The sequence below is a fragment of the Rattus rattus genome, chromosome 14 (genome assembly GCF_011064425.1).
Source record: "Rattus rattus isolate New Zealand chromosome 14, Rrattus_CSIRO_v1, whole genome shotgun sequence".
NCBI lineage: Eukaryota > Metazoa > Chordata > Mammalia > Rodentia > Muridae > Rattus > Rattus rattus.
Genome location: NC_046167.1, coordinates 47,470,046 through 47,486,738, shown reverse-complemented (window position 1 = coordinate 47,486,738; position 16,693 = coordinate 47,470,046). Strand labels below are relative to the sequence as shown.

Genomic DNA, 16,693 nt, shown 5'->3' with positions numbered 1-16,693 from the left:
TGTGCTTATCCTTACTGCTACCTTCTGTTTATTTAAAAGTTGACGTGGATCGTTAGCTAATTTTCTTCAAAGAATCCCTTAAACACATGGCTCCCCCCCCTTTTTTTCTGTCTTCTTGTAAGGCCAAAGACAGATGGAAACAAAAATGGGGCCACCCATTCTATTGCCCTAAGTTTTTACTTTCATTCTTTTCAAATAATGCTGCAGGCTTACCTCCTCTGGAAAAACTTAGCCTGTTCCGGTGGCTTTGAAGGAACAGGAATCCACTAGCATCCTCAGTCTTGAACTGAGTTTGTGCCTGGTGACTTAAATAAAATAAATAAAGGGTAGTTGCTGTCTGTCGATCACCTGACTCTCTGTTGCTCTTAGGCCTGCTTTCTCTGAATCCTTTATAGCACCCAAATAACTTAAGCTGGCCTGACAACAGAACTCCTGTAAAAGTGTGTTCCCCTCTATGAGAATGCACATACCTCAGGCTAGAAAACTGTCTTTGTCTAATACCCAGTGGAGCCATCTGTGTGTTCTTTGTGCTCAAACAGTTGTGAAATTAATGGCTGCCATGGCTTTGCCCATTCTGTGTGTATATCCTAATCATTCATGTTACATATGTCACTTGGACTTTTGCTAAACTATTAATAGTGAATATAAATTAATGAGGAGATTGAATCTATCCCAGCAGGCAGAGAAAGTGACTTAAAGAGACAGGGGCCTATCCTTAGTCACAGACTCAGTGAAGAGAGGCAATATACCATTGAGAAGTGAGATCAGAAACTGCGCATTCTACACTTTTATTTAGACAAGACTGCTATGTGGAAATGAAAAGGAGAAAGAAAAGTAGCAAAAATAGATATTGCTCTAAAAGCAAGAATAATCATTATTGTTTTGTGGGGTTTCAGAAATTCATAAATTCATGTCTTATTCTGAGTGAGAAATTCTCCATGGAGAAGCTTATTAAATGAAAAACGTTCTGGAAACAGTTGAATTTGATACTTGGTATTTTAGCTCGTCTTTATATGTTTTCTTAATAAAAAGAAATTCTTTGGTTGTCCAAGAGAAATGTTAGAAAAATGTTGCTTTGATGGTCTTTGAGACCCTTTCTTCCCAGAGAGGCTAAGAGCATTCATAGCAGAGGTGTGGCAGCAGGAGGGGTGGGGTGCTGCTGAATGTCTCTGGTCTCCCTGGGGCTTTCTCTTTGCTATTGCCAGTGGCTACAAATGGCCACCAACCCCAGGGAAGTGAATGGAACAGCATGTGAGCCAAAGCCTCTTTGTACTCGCTGCCAATTGCTAGGTGTGATTGAATATTTTGAAAGAAGCCAATAAGTGAAAATGGGCATTTAGCTAGTGCCTTTTAGAAATGATCCTTTTCCCTCTTTTTTCCCCTTTTCAAATATATTTGATGCCATGGCTTTGGACTCTGCCTACCTCTCTTATTATCGGAGCTATTCATCCATCCTATAATAGACACATGGTAAGTACCAGGTGGATGACATTGGGCTTAGCATGTTTTTTCCCCTCTAACTGCTAGAGACTCCTGTGTTTTGTCCTTGTTCTGTTACCAGGAGGCCCTGCTTTATCTGACTTTCCAGGCCATAGTCATTAAAGTTCACAGCACAGAGGCCCCTTGGTTTCGGGGTCCAGTTACAAGCATGAAGAAAGCCAGTATTGTTTTGCAAGAATGACTGCTGGCACCTTGAACATTACTGTGTTCTCAGAGTAAAAGGTATGTGTAGGTTTGCAATGTTTTAATTTTAAGGGCTCTTTTTACACCTGCTTATTGGAAGAGCATTCCACAGAGCTCTGCATGTCCTGTTGTTTCAGCAGAAAACACAGTAGTAGCTGGAGTGCTGTGTGGTGATCATTAATCTTTACTAGAGTCAGTGGACTCTTAATTAAGGAGGTATGAAGCTGTGTGTTTTTTTCTTTTGTTTTTTTTTCCTTATAACAAGCACAAATCTTAAGACAAAGGAGCCTCATAATAAAATATTGATAATTTACAAACAATTCAAAAGAGGGAGAGCAAGCAGTTTTGAGTGAGTGCCTTCTCTTGACCTGTACTCCAGCACATTAGGATTAGGGCTGGAGGTCGGTGGTCCTGGTGAGTACTCATTGAGGCAAACAGGGCCCACTGCATTTCCAGACCTCCCTTTGGAATTCCTCTCAAGTACCTGTACAGAAAGAATTGTAGGCGTGGTAGAGCCTATCCTTTCATAGCATCTCTAATTTTAAAATCAGTTATTTGACACTGCAAGCTTGAGTTTCTTGTGTTATGTACCCAATCCATAAAAGGAGAAGCAACTCCATTCACTTAAAACCTGGCTACAACACTATAAGATCCTTAAAAAAATTAGTGTTTTCAAAGGTATCAGAGCTGGGTAGGTGTTGCAGTACCCAAGTAAATACTCAAATTGATCCCGGCAGTAGTGGCATTCCTCACTACCCACCCCAATGTTCTGGGTTCCTGAATGAAACACACACACTACACACACACACACACACACACACACACACACACACACACACACACTTTATATTTTGATATGCTTAAATCAGCTCCATGGGCCACTTCCTCACCTCCATGTTCTTAATCCACCTCCCTCTGATATTCTCAAGTTATTACTTATTAAAATCTATACTCCATCTTTTCTGCCCTGGACCCAATCAGACAGTCCTCTTGGGGGCACTCTCCCCCTGCTCCTACATGGTGGCTATGCTCTCTGTCCTACACTTTTTCAGGCACAGCATCTCTCCTTCTCTTCTCTCTCTTTGTCCCTGGCCCAGGAATCCTCTAGCCCTGTTTGCCCTGCCCAGTCATTGGCTATTGGCATCTTTATTTACCAGTCAGCATGTCCCTCAGTGTCTTACTTGGGGACATGTGGATTCTCATGCAAACAGTTTTGGGGACCCAAATTAGCATAATCCAAGCAGCATTAGATCAGTACAGGTAGGACTCTTGGTCGCCTTCGGATATCATAAACTCCAGCCCTCGCAGGGGGACATTTATATCAATTTCAGCTCAGATATTGCTGGGCCCGGTTTCTGAAGTTCATGGTGTCTTAACTTCCAACTCTTCACAATGGCAATAGACTGTGCATTTTGGAAGTCTCTGACAGCTTTGGCCAGCAACTCGAATGAGAGTTTCTCATCTTCGTTATTGCGGTTTTGTTAGTTGGTCTTTGGCTCGTGGAGAGAAGTCTATCAGGCAAGATTAGAAAAGTCCATTAAAACTATATGTGTATATTTATGGACATGCCAAATTAAACAGAGAAAGGACCATGAGGCCTCAACCCTACATAAAGAACTATAGCCAATTCAGAAGGCTGAGAAGAGAAGTGGTCTTCCTTAGGAAGAGCATATCAACTGGTTGTCCATGCTATGAAAACATACATACAAGTAAAATTATGCAGACTGAGCAGGCTATGCTTAGAAATACATATGTATAGACTTATAAGCATGGAATTAGGATAAAAGAGGTCACGAATTTTAAGGAGAATGGAGAGGGGTATGAGCAAGTATTTGGAGGAAGGAAAAGGAAAGGATAAATGAAATTACATTATAATCTCTAAATGCACGCATGCATGCATGCACGCACGTGTGCGCGCACACACACACAGACACAGACACAGACACACACACACACACACACACACACACCCTTAAAAAATAATTAGTAGTTTTCTAGAGTAGCTCAGTTGTGCAAAGAAAGAATAGATGCAATCTACATCTCCATTTGTCCCGTTTCCCCTTTTCTACTTCCTTCCTTCAGTCTATCTGTATTTTAGATTTGATACTGAATAGTAGTGGCTTATAACAAGGATCTGGCAGAAAATGTCCACATTGCCTGTGCTTTCTGGCCATTCCATATTTATGTAGATAGCATACAAACAATTGCTGTGCTCTTCCCTGCAGAAGATCGTCTTTCCCATTCCCAGCATTCTTCGGTTGGCTATAGTTCTTTGGAGTTTCTTGGATTTGCCTCACCAACAACTTGAAAATTGTTTCTCATCGAAGGTACTGGTGTTTTGTTAGTCTATGGCTCTTGAGGGATATAGGTATTACACATGATAATAGATAAAATAATATGATTACCTTTTCAAACATTTAATGCTAATTATCCCCCTCTCCTCCTCTCCTGTAATATCTCTCTTCTTTCCCCCATTAAAGATCCACCTTGTTCTTTTCATTTCCTTCTTCAACTGTATCTTGAATTACCCCTTTCTAGAGCTCCTTTCAAACCTCCATGATCCCTTTTTACTTTCCTAGTTTCTGCAGTTACTCACATCTGAGGATTTGGGGCTATGAATGATAGATGAGAAAGAACATGAAAAACTTGTTTTTCTGGATCTGTGTTACCTCACTTAATACTATTTTTCAGGTGCATTGGTTTAGCTGCAAATTTGGCGATTTCATTTTTTATTTTTTTTACAGCTGAATAATATTCCATTTTTATATGTACTGTATTTTACTTATTTATTCATCAGTTAATGGACATTTAGGGTGTTTCCTCCTCCTTTGCTATTGTGAATGGAATGGCAATGAACATGGAATCTTATATTTTTTTGAGATCCTATATTTATGACACTGTGACCAAAATACTTCCCTACTCAGTCATGGCCTATGAAGTGTCATGAATGTAGGAAGGATTTCCTTCCTACAGGTCATCACAGTTAAAGTTATATCATGAAGAACTGTTACCCTTCAGATAGTTCCCATATTAAAGGAGAGAGGAAGAGCAATCCTAAGTCTTGAAATCTACCAGACATCTCTACACTTTGGTTTTTAGAATATCATATTGGACATGCTTATATTGGACCTCTATTTATACTAAGGGAATTTGGATGAAAACAAAAATTTAAACACATAACAAACTTACAAAAAATGAACAGGAGTATTAGACAACATGTGAAATTTGTAGCCATTTGCTTTATCCAGCCTACTGGCTACTGAGAATTGTAAATGTGTTGGCTACTGGCTACTGTGTACTGGAATACTGTTTCCAATATACTGGAAACATGGCTGAATAGATGGGATGCTCTGTATGGATAAAATGCTCTTTAGAATCTAACAACTTACTAAGACAGAAGTGTGAAATAATATAATTCAAAGTTAAATATTAATGATGGTATTAAAAGTGGTGAATGGTACAACATTAGTATTTTTGATACATTTAAAGTTGCAATTTTAGAGTTAATATGTTTTATTCATATTTATTTAATTTTTATTTCATTTTGAAATGGAATCTCATAAAGCACAGGCTAGCTTTGAGGTCACTTTGTAGGCAACAATAATCTTGAACTTCTGGTCCTCTTCCTACCTTTACCATTTGAGTGCTTTGATTATATGTATATGCGCGCACACACACACACACACACACACACACACACACCTAGTTTCATGGTGGGGTTTGAACCCAGGGCTTTGTGAATGCTGGACAAGCACTCTACCAACTGAGCTACATCACCAGGTCAGTTTTGCTTTTGCTCTAAAATGTGGCTTCTAATATGTACTTCTAAGTAAATACGTACCATGTTTTTCTTTCAGTGTCTAGTTTACCTTACCCAGGATGATTTTTTTTCCAATTACATCCATTTGCCTGTAAATGCCATGATGCCATTAAAAAAAAAAGCTGAGTAATACTCTATTGTGCAAATGCACCACATTCATATATTACATCTCAATCACAGTTTTCCCTCCCACCCCTTCTCCTAGTTTCTCTAGCCACTATCCTCTCCCCCAGAAGGAAACCAACCAAACATGATATAACAAGCGATAATAAAAACAGGCACATACTGTCACATCAAGACTGGACAAGGCCACTAAGTGGGAGGAAAAAAGGGTCCCACAAGTAGGCAAAAGAGTTAAGGACAGCACCTGCTGCCACTGTTAGAAGTCCCACAAGAACACCAAGCTGCTCACCCACGGCATATGCTGAAGTCTAGCTCATCCCCCTACAGGTCCTTTGATCTCTGACTCCCCATGAGTCTCAGTCAGTTGAATTTGTAAGCCATTTTCTCTTGATATGTCCCTGACCCCTCTGTTTTCTCTGATTCTTCCTCCCCTTCCTGCACAGGATTCCCTGTGCTGCACCTTATGTTCGGGTGCCCATCACATTTTCTTTATTCATTCTTTTGTTGAAGGACATCTAGGTTGTTTAAGTTTTGGGCAATTATGAATAAAGTAGCAATGACCATGACTGGGCCAGTGACCTTCTGGTAGGATGGATCCTCCTTTGGGTATATATGCAGGAGCGGTATTGCTGACTCCTGAGGTAGATCAGTTCTCAGTTTTCTGAGAAACTGCCATATTGATTTCTGAAGTGGCTATATAAGTTTGCACTCCCACCAGCAATGGAGGAGAGTTCCCCTTGCTCTACATCCTTGCCAGCATGAGCTGTCACTTGTATTTTTGATCTTAGCCATTCTGACAAGTATAAGATGGATTTTTAGAGTTGTTTGATTTGTATTTTAATGATGGCCAAGAGTGGTGAACATTTCTTTAAGTATTTCTTGGCCTTTAGAGATCCCTCTGTTGAGAAGTCTATTTAGATCTGTACCCAATTCTTTTAATTGAATTGTTTAGTTTATGTCTTATTTCTTGACTTCTTCATATATTTTGAATATTAGCCCTGTGTCACATGTGAAGTTGGTGAAAATCTTTTCCCAGTCTGTAGACTGCCATTTTGTCATATTGATGATGGCATACTTTGCCTTACAGGAGCTTTTCAGTTTCCTGAGGTTATAATTATTAATTGTTAACTTTAGTGGCTGCATTACTGGTGTTCTGCTAAGAAAATTGTTTCTTGTACCCATTCATGTCAAAGCTATTTTCCACTTTCTCTTCTATTAGGTTCTGAGTACCTGGTTTTATGTTGAGGTCTTTGATCCACTTACCTGAGTTTTATGCAGGGTTTTAGATATAAAGAGTCAATAAAATGACTCCTAATGATATTCTGTTATACATGTAGGCTATAGAGCCTAGCATAATCATCGTCAGAGAGCCTTTCTTTCAGCAACTGATAGGAGCAGATGCAGAGACCCACAGCCAAGCATTAAATAGAGCCTGGGAAATCCCAAGAAAGGAGGAGGAGGAACAGAAGCCATCCACAGTTTCATTCCATCGAGCTGACCCAGAATGCCTCAAAGTCATCCAGAGGTGATGTAGTAGGCTACCAATTTACAGCGACAAAAAGAATGGAAATCAATTTCCAAGAACCCAGTCCTCTCATTTGGGTCAGAAAATTCTCTGTTGTAATAGATATCCAGTGTTTCATGAGTTATTTAGCATTGTCCCCAAAGTCTACATATCAGTGAGAAACACCACTGTATAAACCTACAATGACCCAGGGTAAGAGAATGTGAACATTGTATATCAATACATTTGATGCCCAAGACAAAATGTCAAAGTTCAACAAAAGTTCAGACATTATAATTAATCAAAGAGGAAACAGAAACTTTGACTCCACTGGTGTTAATAAAAGATATTGTATAAAATTACGTTTAGGTCATTGTAGATGAAACATGAGTTGTATACATGGCCTTGATTTTTATTCCTGAGATACTTCATGCTAGACCTGCAAGCTTTACAGTAGGAAAACAAATCCCAAAGATGAAAGCAGTCTGGCCCCTCCCAAGTCTTTCATGCCACCGGCATACAGACGTAACTTCTGTGATTCATGTACTGATAACTCATCCATGACATATATTTAAATTATAAAAACATACATTCTATAAAGCACTTGCATACATACTATCAAAACATATTTTAATATATTTACAGTGCTGTAATGTGTTGTATTAAAATGCCGAGTTCATAATGTACTATAAGTGTGAACTGCCTGGTTTTTAAAGCACCAAGTTATAGTAATAGATAATAAAACTTGCTGTCAAAATGTAAACATTTGTTTGAGGATACAGAATATATCTTACGACCAGCTATAATCACAAATATTCTTTTCGACCACATTAGGAAACTTCAAATTGCTAGTAAAAAATAAAATAAATAAACGTCTGGTTGATGGGACATCACACCTTCAGGCTTTTACTGTAATTTGTTCCACAGGCCAAAGCCAGCATTGTCAAAACACTGCAGGTAATACTACGGATTCAGTGTTGTTTTCTCTCCTGTAGTATTAAATGGAATGCAAACACAGAAAAATGCTCTTCACTCATTCTCTCTCTCTCTCTCTCTCTCTCTCTCTCTCTCTCTCTCTTTTTTCTTTCTTTCTTTCTTTTGGATGAGAAAGGAACAGCTCTTTGTGGGAAATTATTACCCTGATGATTGCAGTGTGAATTTTCTTTAGCACTGAACACTGGAACAAAGTGGTCACCAGTGAGTCCAGACAGAGAGCTGATGTGTGCTGTGCATCACAGATTTTTTTTTTCTTTTTTGTACAGCATAAGAAGGTGGTGCATGTTAGTGAGTTAGCTCTTTAGTGAAACATGCATTCTCTGTTCACTAATAACTATTAATCCCACACAACAGTTGTCAGCAGTGAGTCACACACACACACACACACACACACACACACACACACACACTGTATTATATTACACATTTTTTTTGTCATGCAGACTTTGTGTTTTCTCTATCTGATAGCTTCAAAAGTGCATGCCAAATTGTCAAAGGCTGTCAGATTATAAGGCAGTGTTCTGATCTGGAGCTGAAGAGTGTGGCCTCCGGTTTCTGGCCTGTCTTGTATGTCTCAGAAGCACGGATTGTTAAACAGTCTGGGGAAACTGAAAGCAGCAAATGGCAATAAAACACCCCTTGTAGTTCAAGGCTGCATGACAAAGGAGGCCGAGAAGCTTGGCCGTCCTCTGGCATTCCAGGGTGGTTTACCTGAAGAAAGTCCTGTCGCCAGATACGTAAAGAAAACAGATGCAATTTCACAAGTAAACTTCAGGAAGTGCATTTAACGCCACTTTCTGCTGAAGCTCGATGCTTTCTTAAAATATTTTGCTATAAAAAATAAAGGAAACAAGAGTGATCTTTTGTTCCTTCTCCGCCCAAGGCTTTCAGCATGGCCTTTAAATGACCTCCCACTTGGAGAGCACTTAAATTAAGGACCGAATTGTGAGATCTCCCTAAGATCTCCCTGTGATAAGCATGCTTTGTTTATGCCTCTCCCTCAGCCCTGTGCTGTATCCTGTTGGGATAGTCACTGTTTCTTCTTTGCTTCTGAGCGTGCCAGAAAACTCCCAGGAGCTTAAGATGTCTATGACTCCCAGAGCCTCCTGTCTTCTGGGCAACCATTGTACCCCAGAGTTGCAGTCTAACTCTCTCTTTTTCCTGATAAAGTTCTTTCTTCCTCAAGAACTCTACTGTGGTCGGTCCATGGGTCTCAGTAAACTTATTGTTTTAAAATGTCATATTTACTTAGATCAAATGAAAAGCCACTGTGTCGAAAATGAGACAGATAACTGTCTTAAAGAGATTTCCTATCTTTTCCTGCCAAGAACACTATATGTATTTTACTCACAACAGGAAGTAAGGATAAATTTGACGCCTTCTATTTTATCTAAGAAAGCATTTCTGGTGGTTTCGCCATGTAAGGTAAAAAGGATAAAGATCCTTTAACTCTTCAGAGTCAGAACTAATTTACATTGATATGTTGTAGAACTGTCTTCATCTTCTAATGTTGAAATATAGCCCTTAATCAAAGAAATACAAGACTGGCATCTACAGCAAGGTAAAGGGATGGAGCCATGAGGCCCTAAACTCAAAATTAGGAAGGCAGCATGGAGAAGCCAGCCTAGCAAACGCCGAGACGCGATGTTGCACGCATGCTTATATGGTGAGACAATTCAGCATGGGGCTCTGCAATTTAAGCTAGATGAAGAAATAGATCCTAAAAGATATGCCTAAGATCAAACAGTGGCGCCAAACTCCTTTTCTTCAGGTTCCTATACCAAGTTCCGCAAATTAAGTCATTTAATCCAACAGAAATATAGTTTTGACAGTTCTGGAAGCCAGAATCAAGGTATGGACAAGGTTTGTTTTATGGGAGCCAGTGAAAGAGAAGTGATCATAGCTTTCCTCTGGTTCCTAGTGTGTATCAGCAATTGTGATGCTCTTCAGCTCGGAGACATAGCACTCCAGTCTCTACCTCTGTCTTTACATGGTATCTGCTCCATGGTGCATCCTTTTCTGATTCTTACAAAGAAACATGTCACTGCACTTAGACCTCCATAATCCAGGATCATCAATACATACCTATTTCAAACAGTATCACATGCTAAGGTTTTGAGTGGACACATATTTCACTGGACTAGTATTCACCCAGCTGCAACATAACAGGAAGTAACTGATGCTGCAGAGGAGCGAATGGACATAATATATGGCCTCACTCAGGGTGTCAGGCTCCAGCAACACTGAGAAGGGCTGATGAAGGGTTGGTCTGTAGGGTAGAATGCTCACATACTTCAGTGTTTTAAGGAAGCTAAGTTCTTGCTGTCAGGGTAGGAAGTTGATATTTGGTACCTAGATAAAAAGGATTAGAGGGTCCCCAGATACCATCCTGGAGATACTGAAAGGTGACTTTATGATATGGTAACAAAATGTAAATGTGAATGTGTATTACTAACCTTGGCCTGTAGTGACCTGGGCACAGGCCATGCATCAACAATAAATGCTTATTGTTGCTCTGTAGCGTGAAACATAAAAAGCAATCCACACCAGCTCCAGCTAGGTACCAGTCAGTGACCTCAGTCTGTCTCCAACCCAGCGGACAGGCTGAGACCACATTCTTTCCTTTTAGCCAGGGCCTGTCTTACCCAGGCTGGCTCTGTCTTTCTGGAGCTCCAAAATTGCTCTCTCCTCCCAGCTCACTAAGTTTCCAGGGCTGGCTGTTGCCACACAAACCCCACACTTCCACATTCCTGTGGGTGACTGGAGTGCACCTTTGCACACCATGCTCTGCCACTGCACCTTTCTCTGGAACCCAGTTGAGTTGCTGAGTAAAGGAAAACACCACACATTCTTAGTTTAGAATCAACAGGTAACACAATTACCTGAATGCTGAGTGCAGAACCTAGCATCCTAATTTTACAAACTATTCTATTAGAAATCCTCCAGTGGCAGGTCCTGGTGTATCCGCCACTCAATTGACAGCCTCCGGCTACTTACATTCTGTCTGCCTCCCTTGCTCCCACCATTTGAAAGTGCTCTCCTTTTTTCCTGCCTCTCTCTTCCTGTTCTGACTTGGATGTCCTGCCTCCTCACACAATGATTGGTTGCTTGTAATGTTTATTTATTAGGGGAAAATTCTACCACATTTCACCCTTTTTGTTCAACAACAACAAAGCTTTTCTCTCAAATATAAACTGAGTCAAACTATTACCATTCTGTAACTTATAAAGCATAAGATACACCTAACATCCAGTCCATCGAGTCCATATCTACCCTAACTCAAAAAAAGACTTACAATTCCATATCTGTTATGACCTGGGTTAGCTTGTATACTATCTGAAAACTATCCTCTCGAATATGTTCTCTCAATGCTAAGTAACCTGGGTTGGCTGTGCGACTATAACTAGTCTTCGACCTCATCAGAAACACGAGAACGACCAATATTAACTGAAAATATAGGAAGCCTAACACAGCTTCCAGAACTGAGACAAATTGTAGAAACAGCTGCCTACCTGTACAGTCACAGTATGTCAGAAAGTTGGAGCATCAATCTTCAGCCTTCTGGCTCAGGATCATCTGACAGACTTTTAAAACAGGAAATATCAAGGACTAGCTCATTCTGTCTCAGCAGAACTAAGCTGTCCTATCCATGTAAGTTGTGTGCTCTCATGAACAGTACAGGTCTATAGAAGAAATAGGCAATTTCTGCCCAGTGGCTATCATGCCACAATGTACAACCTTGCCTGGAGGTAGGGATGCTCAGTTTCTTCTTTGAATCCACAAATGAGGAGCTGTTAGAAGCAGATATGTCTCAACAACAAATGAGTACATAACATTAAATGTCAACTCTGTGGATTTCTGATGTTTTTTTTGAAAACTATCTATCTATGTAAAGTAATCCGGACTGTTGTCCTTTAACAGCTAAATAAAATATCTTGCAAATACCCTAGCAGTTAACTCAAAGCTAAGAATTTGCTATCTGGCTCTTATTTCATATGCTTAGTCAATTCAGATCAGCTTATAATGGCATTTATAGAAGGACTGTGTCTAAGTTCTGTATTTTAAAAATTTTTGTATCAATAGAAGAAATTTATACCAATGAAAACCTTGATTTTTATCAAAAATTCTATACCAATGTAAGAAATTATAATTTCAACTTAGTAACTATTAAAAGATTTCTACAAAATGAGATAGATTATGGTTACACAATCAATTTTAGCATATCCTATAAAATTCTGATCATTACTAAATTCCACAGAAAGACAACATTCGAATAACTACTTCTAATCTCCAAGCCCAGGGAACTGAATGACAACTCTTCATAACTTCTTCCTGCTGAATATGGGTGTTGAGATATTGAGGGGAGGGATTAGGGGAAATGAGGGAGTTGGTTGGCCTTAAGAAGGCAACACCAACAACTGTTATAGTCTTTGATGTCTGTGTCTTGACTGGATCTGTCTGAAAGCCCATGAGATCAGGAGTTCAAGCAGGTCAGTTCAGCATGTCTGACAAAGAAACTTACAAAAGCTGAACATTCAGTAATATAAACATCTCAAAATAAAATTTTAGTATCATTAAGATATCTATATTGATTGCATTAGTCTGTGTAGGATGTTCAGACTAGTTAGGATGAAATTCTGCTCCAATCATGTCTTGATTTGTGCTATATGAGGGATGGCTTCCATGTCTTTGAGAGTCAGCTACTTGAAAAATGCTGGAGGGCAGCACTCAAAGTCTAATGGAGATTTTGGTTTTGTTTAGAACCTCAGTCTATGGAGTGGATCCACTCACATTCAGAATAGATGTGCTCAAATTAATCCCCTGCCGAAAACCCCCTCATGGATTCAAATAGAAGCATACTTTAATCTCTTAGGTGCTCCTAAAGATAACCAGGTTGATGAGGTTAGTCACGGATAGGGAAAATAATATCAAAGAAACAACTCAGAACTGAGAGTCTCACAGATAGGGAGAAAAGGATAAAAAGGACTCTATCAAAGCAGGGAAGTGAACTTTGGTGTATAATTCTGGAATGGACCGAGAATTTTGACCAGAAAATGTGGTATGAAAATTGGTGTTACTTTGCTTAAGGAATGCCTGGAGTAGAGATGCTCATTGTTTTTAGTTGCAGTAGTGGTGGATGGGGAGGAAGAGAAAGTGATGAGGAAGAGGGAAGGAGGGTGAGGCTACATCTATCACAAGGATGAAAAAGGAAGGATGACCGAAGAAGCCTTGAAATTTCTACATAGCTTTTGTACACTACTGGAATAGAAATTGTCTGATTTCATATGCAGAAACCACCTGTCTAATCAAGTTATTTAAATTTATTTATTTACATTTCAAACTCTGCTCCTCATCCTGGTACCCCTGCCCTACAGAGTTCCTCCCTGAACCCCCCTCCTCCTTTGAGAGGGTGAGACCCCATGGGGTTCCCCCACCCCAGCACATCAAATCTCTGCCAGATTAGGCACATCCTCTCCCACTGAGGCTAGACAAGGCAGCCATACTAAGATTAAGCTGCATGTCTGCTACAAATGTGTTGGAGGCCCTTGTTGTACTCAATGTATGTTCTTTAGTTGGTGACTTTGTCTCTGAGACCTCCCTGGGGTCCAGGTTACTTGACTCTATTGGTCTCCTTGTGGGGTTCCCATCCCATTTGGGGACTTCAATCCTTTCCCCAAATGTTCCACAAGAGTTTCTGACCTCTGCTCAATATTTGGCTGTTGGTATCTACACCGTTTTCAGTCTGCGGCTGTGTAGAGCCTCTCAGAGGACACTTATTCTAGGTTCCTGTCTGTAAGCATAACAGAATATCATTAATAATGTCAGGGATTGGTGCTTGCCCATGGGATACAGAAACCACCTGTCTAATCAAGTTATTTAAAACTTATGTTATTTTCTTTTTAGTCATTAGAGAACCTAAAATGTACTTTGTCAGGAAGCCCAACACTGGAGACCCAGAAATCATGAAATTGAAATGTTTTCATGAAAGTGAATAATCCAGGCTCCTTCCAAGAACTATGAAGATGGATGAGTATGAGAAGTCAGGACTGGATTACTCCAACATGGGAGAGCTGGGATATTTTTATTGAGCTTGAGAACTGGAGGACACCATGGAAAGCATGCCAAAACCCTTTTATGATGCCAGTTTGGAAGGCTGAAACCTCATACTATTCTTCAAGGGAATAATAACTCCAGCTTAATATCTGTACATCTCTGTAGACATGTTCATTGAATTCAGTTCTCATGGGTACATTCAGAAAAGTCTTCTGGGTCTCCTCACACATTCACGCTGCAAGCCAGTTACAGGGATTGTGCCCATGCATACACAGGTCATCATTTCAGCCATGCAACTAAGTACAGCATGCAGCACAGCTGCATTAGAGATATATCTAGAAAAGTAGCTCCAAATCTGCCACAAAGACATTGTTCTCAAGTCATCTCATGTTGTTTGATTAACTGTAGGATTGTCTCTTTGAGTATATCACCAAAGCTTCATCCTCTGATTTCACTGAGCCCATCATGTAAGAGCCAAGTCATTATTAGTCTAACCAAGGTGATGAGAAAGTTGGGCATGCAGGGATGTGTTAGTCAGTCGTTGTCACTGTGACAAATAACATGAGGGTAGAACATTAAAAATACTTGTTTTAGTTTATGGATGCATATGTTTTGGTCCAAAATAGTGTGGAGAGTATAGGGGAATAGAATAAGTCACATCATGGTAACCATGGAGCAGAGACAATGCCTGAGCTTGCAAGATTCTTCCTTCTTCTGCCTTGATTCTCTTCAGACCCCCAACCTATGGGGTGGTTCCATTCACATTCAGGGAACCCATATGCACAAATTAATCTTCCTGGGAATTGCCTTATGAATACAAATAGAAGTGTACTTTATTGATTGTTTAGGTGCACCTAAAGCCAATCAGGTTCACAAGGTTAGTTATGAATAGGAAAAGTAACACCAAAAAAGGAACTCAGAGCCGAGAGTCTAACAAAGATGAAGGAAAAAATTAAATAAAACCCCCTAATATCATCTTTTGTTCCAAAGAGAGAGTCATAGTCAAGAGAAGACTGAGGGGCAGACAAGCCTGGGAAGCCAGAAGAGACTACACTCTGCCCACATTTCTGACTCCAGAGGAAAATACCTAAGGCCATCTGGGACCCCGGTGCATGGGGGGTCCTGGGTAAAGGCAGTACAGGCACTCCTGGTTGCCGCCCTCACTGAGAGCTCAAAAGCAGCCCTCCATGAGCAACTTGAGCCGCGGGACCACAGGTAAGACCAACTTTTCTTCTCCAAGCGACCTGCCTGGTAGAGTCAGGACACACAGAGGCAAAATTCCTCTGGGACCAGACACTTCCTGTTTTTAGCTGGAGCCAGAACCTTTCTGATCCCGGCCCACAGCTCACTGCTCCCAAACCCCATGGGAGAGAGAGCTCCCTGCCTAGACAGGTGGGCACTCCTGAGATTGCAGAGCAGGAGAGGCCACCAATACTGCCCACCCCTGCCCACATACCTGGCCCAAGTGGAAACTGTATATGGCCTCTAGGAACCGGAAGATAGGGGCAATCAAGTGGCAGGTCCCCTGCGATGCAGACACCGCCTGGACCTGAAGGGACCCGATCAACAGCTCCCTGCACCCAAATCCTGTGGGAGGGAGAGCTAAACCTTAGGAGGGGCAGACATGCCTGGGAAGCCAGAAGAGACTACACTCTGCCGACATTTCTGACGCTAGAGGAAAATGCCTAGCACCATCTGGGCCCCCTGTGCACAGGGTCCCAAGGGAAGGCAGGGCAGGCCCTTCTAGTTGCTGCCCTCACAGAGAGCTGACACCCAGCTCTGAGAAGTGACTCAAGACCCGAGACCAGAGGTAAGACCAATTTTTCTGCTCCAAGTGACCTGCCTGGTGTACTCAGCACACACACCCACAGGAACACCTGAAGAGCAGTAGACAGGAACGAATACATGCCTGAAAGCAGAACACTCTGTTCCCATAACTGGCTGAAAGAAAACAGGAAAACAGGTCTACAGCACTCCTGACACAGGCCTATAGCATGGTTTAACCACTGTCAGAAATAGCAGAACAAGGTAACACCAGTGACAACCTGATGGCGAGAGGCAAGCGCAGGAACCCAAGCAACAGAAACCAAGACTACATGGCATCATTGGAGCCCAATTCTCCCACCAAAGCAAACACTTAATATCCAAACACACCAGAAAAGCAAGATCTAGACTTAAAATCACATTTGATCAGGATGATGGAGGACTGTAAGAAAGACATAAAGAACTCCCTTAGAGAAACGCAGGAAAACATAAATAAACAAGTAGAACACTACAGAGAGGAATCACAAAAATCCCTGAAAGAATTCCAGGAAAACACAATCAAACAGGTGAAGGAATTAAAAATGATTTCCATAGCAATCATGAAGCAATAAAGAAAGCACACAGGGAGACAACCCTAGATATAGAAAACCAAAGGAAGAGACAAAGAGCCATAGATACAAGAATCACCAACAGAATACAAGAGATAGAAGAGAAAATATCAGGAGATTTTAATTCATCTTTAAAAAAAA

General features: G+C 40.8%; 1 long non-coding RNA gene across 1 annotated transcript; it reads left to right on the top strand.

Moving 5' to 3' along the window:
• The first annotated feature begins 412 nt into the window (after positions 1 to 412).
• Positions 413 to 15,197, top strand: LOC116883398. The gene is made up of 3 exons (XR_004385757.1): positions 413 to 1,470; positions 1,562 to 1,722; positions 15,171 to 15,197. It is a non-coding gene; the product is annotated as an uncharacterized LOC116883398 (long non-coding RNA).
• Positions 15,198 to 16,693: the final 1,496 nt, after the last annotated feature.